Genomic DNA, 10,987 nt, shown 5'->3' with positions numbered 1-10,987 from the left:
TACCAGGAACTTCTTTGTGCATGATGGGAAATTCTGGTTGCAGACCAATGGCTGCTCGATGGGATCTAACGCCGCTCCGGCTTATGCTAACATCTATATGTTTTCCATCGAGCAGTCATTATTTTTTAGTAATCCACTTGTTTCTGCTAAAATTGTATGTTATCGTAGGTTTATTGATGACCTGCTGTTGATTTGGTCCGGCCCCATTTCCGAACTCACTACATTGGTTGAAGCCCATAATGAGTCCCCGAGCCCTGTTAAATTGACCATGACCAGTGACCAACACAGCATCAACTTCCTTGATGTAACGATCTCTGTGACTGACGGTAAAATTTCCACCAACTTATTTCAAAAGGAAACGGACCGCAACAACTTGCTGCATGGTACGAGTTGCCACCCACGTAGCTTAGTTAAGGGTCTCCCTTATTCACAAATGGTGCGTATCAAACGCATCGTATCAGACCCTGTAGATTCTGACGCACAAATTGAGGCCCTTATTCAGCGTTTCCTTGCTAGGGGATATAGGCACTGTGACCTATTGGATGCCAAACATCGGGCATCTTTGGTCACTCGTGAAGATCTCTTGACCCCCAAACTGGTATCTGAGGCACCCACCACCATTCCCTGGGTTACCAAGTACACCCTTGAAAGTACCACGGTTAACACTATTTCTAAAAAATTGTGGCCAATCGTCACTAGTGACAAGGATATTAATATCCCGACCTCCAGACTAATGTCATGTTATCAACGCGGTCCTAATTTAAGGGATTTGTTAGTTAAAACTGATATCACTGACTTTAGTAAACCTTGCCAACCCCCACCCCGCGGCTGCATTCGTTGTACATGCACCGTGTGTGCCAACATGATCCCGGGTAACGCCTTTTACCATCCTCAGAAAGGCACTAAATTCACCATTAGACACACTCTTAATTGCCAAACTCGATATGTTGTGTACCAACTTATCTGCCCGTGTGGCCTATCTTACATAGGCAAGACTGAGCGATCTTTCAAGGAACGCATTACAACTCACCGCTCCACCATTAGAGCGGCATTATCGGGTGGCAAGTGTGACCTCCCTGTTCCCAAACACTTTGTTGCCATGAAACATACGCTCCCTCAGCTGAAATATCGTATGATTGATCACATTCCACAGAGCCTCCGGGGTGGTAATAGAGGTTTAAAACTTCTTAAATGTGAAACTAGGTGGATTCACCGTTTGGGGACCATTGCGCCTAATGGCCTCAATGAACACCTTGGGATCAGTTGCATGTCTAGGAAGTAATATATACATATACATCGCTTGTCATGATATGATGTTTTCCGTGTCTTGTTGCAATCTCCCTGGCACCATTCACATTACTAGCACATAGCTGCCTTCAATAGTTATGTTGTATTTTTTGCTACTTGCATTAGCGTATCTTTCGCTCAGCGGTTGTATTTAAGTGGTGACAGATGTGTGTTTGTGTTTGTGCATTATCTCAGACCTTTGCCATTCATGCATTGTATTGCCTAGTATTTATATATATTTAATTTATACTGGAATGCCATTTGTTGCGCTTCTTGCGTACCGCTCGCACATGCGTCATGTAGATATATTTTTTGTTTTGTTCCGTTGTCTTGGTGATGGGTGCACTTGTCGATTCACTGATGATGTCATACGTGTGGGACCCGGAAGCGGGCCAGCGTGGACAGAAGTCAGCTGTCACAGAGGTGTATAAAGGTATGTAATGTTTGTTCATTTTTCGAGCCTGATGAAAATGTCCTAATAAAAGGACGTTGAAACGTTGCTAAACTTACCTGCTGTTTCCGTGTACTTCCTTATACTGTGAGTGCCGCACTTCCTTGCTATACTATATATATATATATATACTGTATATATCGGTATGGATGGTCGGTGATAATGTTACGATCCGAGGAGTAACAGAGGTAACAGAACATCTCCCAGACTGTATGGTGGAGCTGCCTCTAACCTCACTTTATTGGCCCTCCCTGACAGGTGGTCGTGGACTGAGGGATGCTAGGCTTCACCTGTAGCTGCCATGGCTAAAAGGGCGAGTTAGGCCTGCCCAAGCTCCGGTGCAGCCAGGTGTTGGGTGGTGACAAGCCCACGACGACTGCCAGGGATAGGTCCAAGAGGACAATCTGACTAAACTAATAACCCCGACTAAAGAGGATAATGCAGAAGTACAAGTCCCTGAAGTGACATAAGTATGGAAAATAATAATTAAAATACTGAGACTCCGTCGCAACCAAAACAACAGTCAAGCAACCCTGTCGCAACCAAACACCAGGCGACCTCGTCACACACAGACAAGTTGTTCCTAGCACAACTTAAAGGGGAACAACCCCACATTAATAAACTGGAAGAATAATGCCCAACCTCCTCTTGGGCAACTGACATGCACCACAGTGCAACCTAACCGTAGCCTAAGACTACTCACGACACCGGGCATAAGATGGAAGGTAGTGGTTCCCAGATGCTTGTGAGTCAGCAGGCTCACGCAGGAAAGGTAGCAGCAGCACATCCCAGGAAGAATCCTGCATAAGGCACAGGATGATTGGACCCAGACTGCAGCAGGACAAGATACTTGACAGAACAGGACAATCCAGACCAGGAAGTTGTAAACCAGGAAACAGGAAGCTATCACCGGCCCTGCATTACTGGGGAGAATGCCTTAAGAAGGACTCAGGTGATTAGCACACCTGTGACATCTCCAGCCAACCTGCCAGCAGGAATAATGAGCTCATTATCAAAAAGCCTTGTGAATGGCACAGACTGACGGAGGCCACCAAAGAGTCAAATGCCAAACACAAACTAAACAGAACACAAAACAGAACTGAACCATACTAATGGTTCCTAACAATTAAATTGCCAATTTGTATACTTTTGAATCGGAAAACATCTGGATGTAATATGAAAATGCGATATACAGCCCAATTCGCACAAATTGGTGTTTTCAGAAAAAAACTTGCAAATACTGGAGTTTTGTAGTAAAAATTGCAAAAGTCAAAAAATCTCATCCTATTAAAGGACCCCTGGTCTTTCCTTTATTTTTTATATTTTGCTTATAATGTAGCCTTTAAAAAGTCAAATGTCTAAAATTCATATTGGGACAAAACAAAGATCTATAACAAACAATGCCGTCTGATTGCATGGTTACCAAAACCAAATGCAGATTGTATTTTTGAGAATTATAATTATGTCAATTGTTAGTTACTGTGATACTGAAGTCTATATCAGTCCCAGATACAGTATATAAGCTGCTGGTTTCTGTATTCCTCTCCTGTACTGAGGACCTGCAGCTCTGCCAGTGACACCACAGTATGAGAAGATCCTGCGTATACCATGGACTGGTCTCCTGTACACTCTGCCACATATCTGTTCCTCCTTATCCTGCCGGTGACATGTTATGGGGGTGTAATGCCGGAATCAGCCGCCCAGTGTCACCTGGCTGCACATAAGTCTTTGTTTGAGTATAAATATTACCAAGAGGGAGACGTCATTATCGGAGGACTAATATCTGCTCATTCCAGAATTATAGACTACACCGAAAGCAATAGAAAATCTCTATTCTCTGTATGCGCATAGTACGTTTTAAATTGTTTTTTTTTTTTTACTTTTATTATGTATTGTCACAATTAAGCTTTATCTTAATGAAAAAAATATATTATGGTTTTAGAGTAGACACTGATAGCTTTAGTAAATAGGGAAAAAGGATTACTAAGGGAAACAGATATTTCCCTGAAAGCTAACACCTATCACATACTGTACATGTACAGAGAGACCCCACAACACGTGTGCAGCTACCACCAGGTGTCCCCAGTTGTGAGTGTGACTGACGCTGTGACAGTTCTGCAGAGGTGACAGTGTCACAGTGTGTGTCATTGCTGTGTGTATCACACATGCTGTGTAACAGTCATACACTATATAATGATCAGTGACATGCCTCCTATTACATACATGTACTGAGTGACCCCACAACATGTGTGCAGCTATCACCAGGTGTCTACAGGTGTGAGTGTGACTGACGCTGTGACAGTTCTGCAGAGGTGACAGTGTCCCAGTGTGTGTCATTGCTGTGTATATCACACATGTTGTGTAACAGTCACACACTGTATAATGATCAGTGACATGCCCACTATTACATACATGTACAGAGAGACCCCACAACATGTGTGCAGCTACCACCAGGTGTCTCCACGTGTGAGTGTGACTGATGCTGTGACAGTTCTGCAGAGGTGACAGTGTCACAGTGTGTGTCATTGCTGTGTATATCACACACGCTGTGTAACAGTCACACACTGTATAGTGATCAGTGACATGCCACATATTACATACATGTACTGAGAGACCCCACAACATGTGTGCAGCTACCAACAGGTGTCTCCAGTTGTGAGTGTGACTGACGCTGTGACAGTTCTGCAGAGGTGACAGTGTCACAGTGTGTGTCATTGCTGTGTATGTCACACATGCTGTGTAACAGTCACACACTATATAATGATCAGTGACATGCCCCCTATTACATACATGTACAGAGAGACCCCACAACACGTGTGCAGCTACCACCAGGTGTCCCCAGTTGTGAGTGTGACTGACGCTGTGACAGTTCTGCAGAGGTGACAGTGTCACAGTGTGTGTCATTGCTGTGTGTATCACACATGCTGTGTAACAGTCACACACTATATAATGATCAGTGACATGCCCCCTATTACATACATGTACTGAGTGACCCCACAACATGTGTGCAGCTATCACCAGGTGTCTACAGGTGTGAGTGTGACTGACGCTGTGACAGTTCTGCAAAGGTGACAGTGTCCCAGTGTGTGTCATTGCTGTGTATATCACACATGTTGTGTAACAGTCACACACTGTATAATGATCAGTGACATGCCCACTATTACATACATGTACAGAGAGACCCCACAACATGTGTGCAGCTACCACCAGGTGTCTCCACGTGTGAGTGTGACTGATGCTGTGACAGTTCTGCAGAGGTGACAGTGTCACAGTGTGTGTCATTGCTGTGTATATCACACACGCTGTGTAACAGTCACACACTGTATAGTGATCAGTGACATGCCACATATTACATACATGTACTGAGAGACCCCACAACATGTGTGCAGCTACCAACAGGTGTCTCCAGTTGTGAGTGTGACTGACGCTGTGACAGTTCTGCAGAGGTGACAGTGTCACAGTGTGTGTCATTGCTGTGTATGTCACACATGCTGTGTAACAGTCACACACTGTATAATGATCAGTGACATATTCCTATTACATACATGTACTGAGAGACCCCACAACATGTCTACAGCTACCACCAGGTGTCTCCAGGTGTGAGTGTGACTGACGCTGTGACGGTTCTGCAGAGGTGACAGTGTCACAGTGTGTGTCATTGCTGTGTATATCACACATGCTGTGTAACAGTCATACACTGTATAATGATCAGTGACATGCCACCTATTACATATATGTACTGAGAGACCCCACAACACGTGTGCTGCTACCACCAGGTGTCTCCAGGTGTGAGTGTGACTGACGCTGTGACAGTTCTGCAGAGGTGACAGTGTCACAGTGTGTGTCATTGCTGTGTATGTCACACATGCTGTGTAACAGTCACACACTGTATAATGATCAGTGACATGCCCCATATTACATACATGTACTGAGAGACCCCACAACATGTGTGCAGCTACCACCAGGTTTCTCCAGGTGTGAGTGTGACTGATGCTGTGACAGGTCTGCAGAGGTGACAGTGTCACAGTGTGTGTCGTTGCTGTGTATATCACACAATGATCAGTGACATGCCGCCTATTACATACATGTACTGAGAGACCCCACAACATGTGTGCAGCTACCACCAGGTGTCCCCAGGTGTGAGTGTGACTGACACTTTGACAGTTCTGGAGAGGTGACCGTGTCACAGTGTGTGTCATGTCTGTGTATATCACACATGCTGTGTAACAGTCACACACTGTATAATGATCAGTGACATGCCCCCTATTACATACATGTACTGAGAGACACCACAACATGTGTGCAGCTACCACCAGGTGTCTCCAGGGTTGAGTGTGACTGACGCTGTGACAGTTCTGCAGAGGTGACAGTGTCATAGTGTGTGTCATTGCTGTGTATATCACACATGCTGTGTAACAGTCATACACTGTATAATGATCAGTGACATGCCGCCTATTACATACATGTACTGAGACCCCACAACATGTGTGCAGCTACCACCAGGTGTCTCCAGGTGTGAGTGTGACTGACGCTGTGACAGTTCTGCAGAGGTGACAGTGTCACAGTGTGTGTCATTTCTGTGTATATCACATATGCTGTGTAACAGTCACACACTGTATAATGATCAGTGACATGTCCCCTATTACATACATGTACAGAGAGACCCCACAACATGTGTGCAGCTACCACCAGGTGTCTCCAGGTGTGAGTGTGACTGACGCTGTGACAGTTCTGCAGAGGTGACAGTGTCACAGTGTGTGTCATTGCAGTGTATGTCACACATGCTGTGTAACAGTCACACACTGTATAATGATCAGTGACATGCCCCCTATTACATACATGTACTGAGAGACCCCACAACATGTGTGCAGCTACCACCAGGTGTCTCCAGGTGTGAGTGTGACTGACTCTGTGACAGTTCTGCAGAGGTGACAGTGTCACAGTGTGTGTCATTGCAGTGTATGTCACACATGCTGTGTAACAGTCATACACTGTATAATGATATGTGACACACACCCTATTACATACATGTACTGAGAGACCCCACAACATGTGTGCAGCTACCAACAGGTGTCTCCAGTTGTGAGTGTGACTGACGCTGTGACAGTTCTGCAGAGGTGACAGTGTCACAGTGTGTGTCATTGCAGTGTATGTCACACATGCTGTGTAACAGTCACACACTGTATAATGATATGTGACACACACCCTATTACATACATGTACTGAGAGACCCCACAACATGTGTGCAGCTACCAACAGGTGTCTCCAGTTGTGAGTGTGACTGACGCTGTGACAGTTCTGCAGAGGTGACAGTGTCACAGTGTGTGTCATTGCAGTGTATGTCACACATGCTGTGTAACAGTCACACACTGTATAATGATCAGTGACATGCCGCCTATTACATACATGTACTGAGAGACACCACAACATGTGTGCAGCTACCACCAGGTGTCTTCAGGTGTGAGTGTTACTGACGCTGTGACAGTTCTGCAGAGGTGACAGTGTCACAGTGTGTGTCATTGCTGTGTATATCACACATGCTGTGTAACAGTCACACACTGTATAATGATCAGTGACATGCCGCCTATTACATACATGTACTGAGAGACACCACAACATGTGTGCAGCTACCACCAGGTGTCTCCAGGTGTGAGTGTGACTGATGCTGTGACAGACCTGCAGAGGTGACAGTGTCACAGTGTGTGTCATTGCTGTGTATATCACACATGCTGTGTAACAGTCATACACTGTATAATGATCAGTGACATGCCGCCTATTACATACATGTACTGAGAGACCCCACAACATGTGTGCAGCTACCACCAGGTGTCTCCAGGTGTGAGTGTTACTGACGCTGTGACAGTTCTGCAGAGGTGACAGTGTCACAGTGTGTGTCATTGCTGTGTATATCACACATGCTGTGTAACAGTCACACACTGTATAATGATCAGTGACATGCCTCCTATTACATACATGTACTGAGAGACCCCACAACATGTGTGCAGCTACCACCAGGTGTCTTCAGGTGTGAGTGTTACTGATGCTGTGACAGTTCTGCAGAGGTGACAGTGTCACAGTGTGTGTCATTGCTGTGTATATCACACATGCTGTGTAACAGTCACACACTGTATAATGATCAGTGACATGCCGCCTATTACATACGTGTACTGAGAGACCCCACAACATGTGTGCAGCTACCAACAGGTGTCTCCAGTTGTGAGTGTGACTGACGCTGTGACAGTTCTGCAGAGGTGACAGTGTCACAGTGTGTGTCATTGCAGTGTATGTCACACATGCTGTGTAACAGTCACACACTGTATAATGATCAGTGACATGCCCCCTATTACATACATGTACTGAGAGACCCCACAACATGTGTGCAGCTACCACCAGGTGTCTCCAGATGTGAGTGTGACTGACTCTGTGACAGTTCTGCAGAGGTGACAGTGTCACAGTGTGTGTCATTGCAGTGTATGTCACACATGCTGTGTAACAGTCATACACTGTATAATGATATGTGACACACACCCTATTACATACATGTACTGAGAGACCCCACAACATGTGTGCAGCTACCACCAGGTGTCTCCAGGTGTGAGTGTGACTGATGCTGTGACAGTTCTGCAGAGGTGACAGTGTCACAGTGTGTGTCATTGCTGTGTATATCAAACATGCTGTGTAACAGTCACACACTGTATAATGATCAGTGACATGCCGCCTATTACATACATGTACTGAAAGACACCACAACATGTGTGCAGCTACCACCAGGTGTCTCCAGGTGTGAGTGTGACTGATGCTGTGACAGACCTGCAGAGGTGACAGTGTCACAGTGTGTGTCATTGCAGTGTATGTCACACATGCTGTGTAACAGTCATACACTGTATAATGATATGTGACACACACCCTATTACATACATGTACTGAGAGACACCACAACATGTGTGCAGCTACCACCAGGTGTCTTCAGGTGTGAGTGTTACTGACGCTGTGACAGTTCTGCAGAGGTGACAGTGTCACAGTGTGTGTCATTGCTGTGTATATCACACATGCTGTGTAACAGTCATACACTGTATAATGATCAGTGACATGCCGCCTATTACATACATGTACTGAGAGACCCCACAACATGTGTGCAGCTACCACCAGGTGTCTCCAGGTGTGAGTGTTACTAACGCTGTGACAGTTCTGCAGAGGTGACAGTGTCACAGTGTGTGTCATTGCTGTGTATATCACACATGCTGTGTAACAGTCACACACTGTATAATGATCAGTGACATGCCGCCTATTACATACATGTACTGAGAGACACCACAACATGTGTGCAGCTACCACCAGGTGTCTTCAGGTGTGAGTGTTACTGACGCTGTGACAGTTCTGCAGAGGTGACAGTGTCACAGTGTGTGTCATTCCTGTGTATATCACACATGCTGTGTAACAGTCACACACTGTATAATGATCAGTGACATGCCGCCTATTACATACATGTACTGAGAGACACCACAACATGTGTGCAGCTACCACCAGGTGTCTCCAGGTGTGAGTGTGACTGATGCTGTGACAGACCTGCAGAGGTGACAGTGTCACAGTGTGTGTCATTGCTGTGTATATCACACATGCTGTGTAACAGTCTTACACTGTATAATGATCAGTGACATGCCGCCTATTACATACATGTACTGAGAGACCCCACAACATGTGTGCAGCTACCACCAGGTGTCTCCAGGTGTGAGTGTTACTGACGCTGTGACAGTTCTGCAGAGGTGACAGTGTCACAGTGTGTGTCATTGCTGTGTATATCACACATGCTGTGTAACAGTCACACACTGTATAATGATCAGTGACATGCCTCCTATTACATACATGTACTGAGAGACCCCACAACATGTGTGCAGCTACCACCAGGTGTCTTCAGGTGTGAGTGTTACTGACGCTGTGACAGTTCTGCAGAGTTGACAGTGTCACAGTGTGTGTCATTCCTGTGTATATCACACATGCTGTGTAACAGTCACACACTGTATAATGATCAGTGACATGCCGCCTATTACATACATGTACTGTGACCCCACAACATCTGTATGCGCATAGTACGTTTTAAATTGTTTTTTTTTTTTTTACTTTTATTATGTATTGTCACAATTAAGCTTTATCTTAATGAAAAAAAATATATTATGTTTTTAGAGTAGACACTGATAGCTTTAGTAAATAGGGAAAAAGGATTACTAAGGGAAACAGATATTTCCCTGAAAGCTAACACCTATCACATACTGTACATGTACAGAGAGACCCCACAACACGTGTGCAGCTACCACCAGGTGTCTCCAGGTGTGAGTGTGACTGACGCTGCGACAATTCTGCAGAGGTGACAGTGTCACAGTGTGTGTCATTGCTGTGTATGTCACACATGCTGTATAACAGTCACTGTCACGGACCCACCGGTCGCCTGCTCTGATATGTCAATCTGAGCAGCTCCGGCCGTGACTGGGGTTCACTTTGGACACTCGGGTCCTTTCTTTGAGATACACTGCCACCAGCCAAAACCTGATTTTAGCGCTTGAAACAGCGCAAGGAGTGGCTTGGCTCGCACCTGACCACACAATGCAGTATAAAAATGGTAACGTTGGAGAGTTCTCTTCTGAGGCTAATGAGTCTTAAGAACACAGAACCAGGACTGAGAATATGTATTATTTATTCCTAGAAATACTACAGAGCTTTAGTGATAAAAATGGTTACAAGATATTACAATGATTTTAAAAGTACACACAAGATTAAATGCAATTTCAGAAATAGAAAGGCTAAAAAGAAATGACAGAACTGTATCTTACACGTAAGTACCAATCCTGACGTGGGGGGGTCTCCACAAGAAATCTCTGGTCGCCTACAGCCTTTTTGCTGCACCCCCCAAGTAGTGACACTGGGTATTCAAAGGTACAGAGGTTTTATCTGCAGCCTCCCTCATCCCTCCCACCCTTGGGATTTTTAACCATTCTCTTGATGAGCCTAGGGAAGGTTCATAGATATAGGATCTTTCCCATGAAGGATTTGTCCCTGCTTTGAAGTAGATTTTATACATTCCTCAAGTGATAAGAGGTAATTTAGTGGAGGGCCAGAGCACCTTTGGCCTGTTGGCCGGACACTATTGCTCCCCCCCCCCCCATGTGGTATATGAGGGGTTTCCGATCTGACATCCTAACTTCAGAGGATTTCTACATATGGCTTCACTCAATCTGAGGGAATACAGGCCTCAAA

This window comes from Crinia signifera, chromosome 1, assembly GCF_055691185.1.
Source record: "Crinia signifera chromosome 1, ASM5569118v1, whole genome shotgun sequence".
NCBI lineage: Eukaryota > Metazoa > Chordata > Amphibia > Anura > Myobatrachidae > Crinia > Crinia signifera.
Note: the sequence above shows the minus strand (reverse complement) of the source record.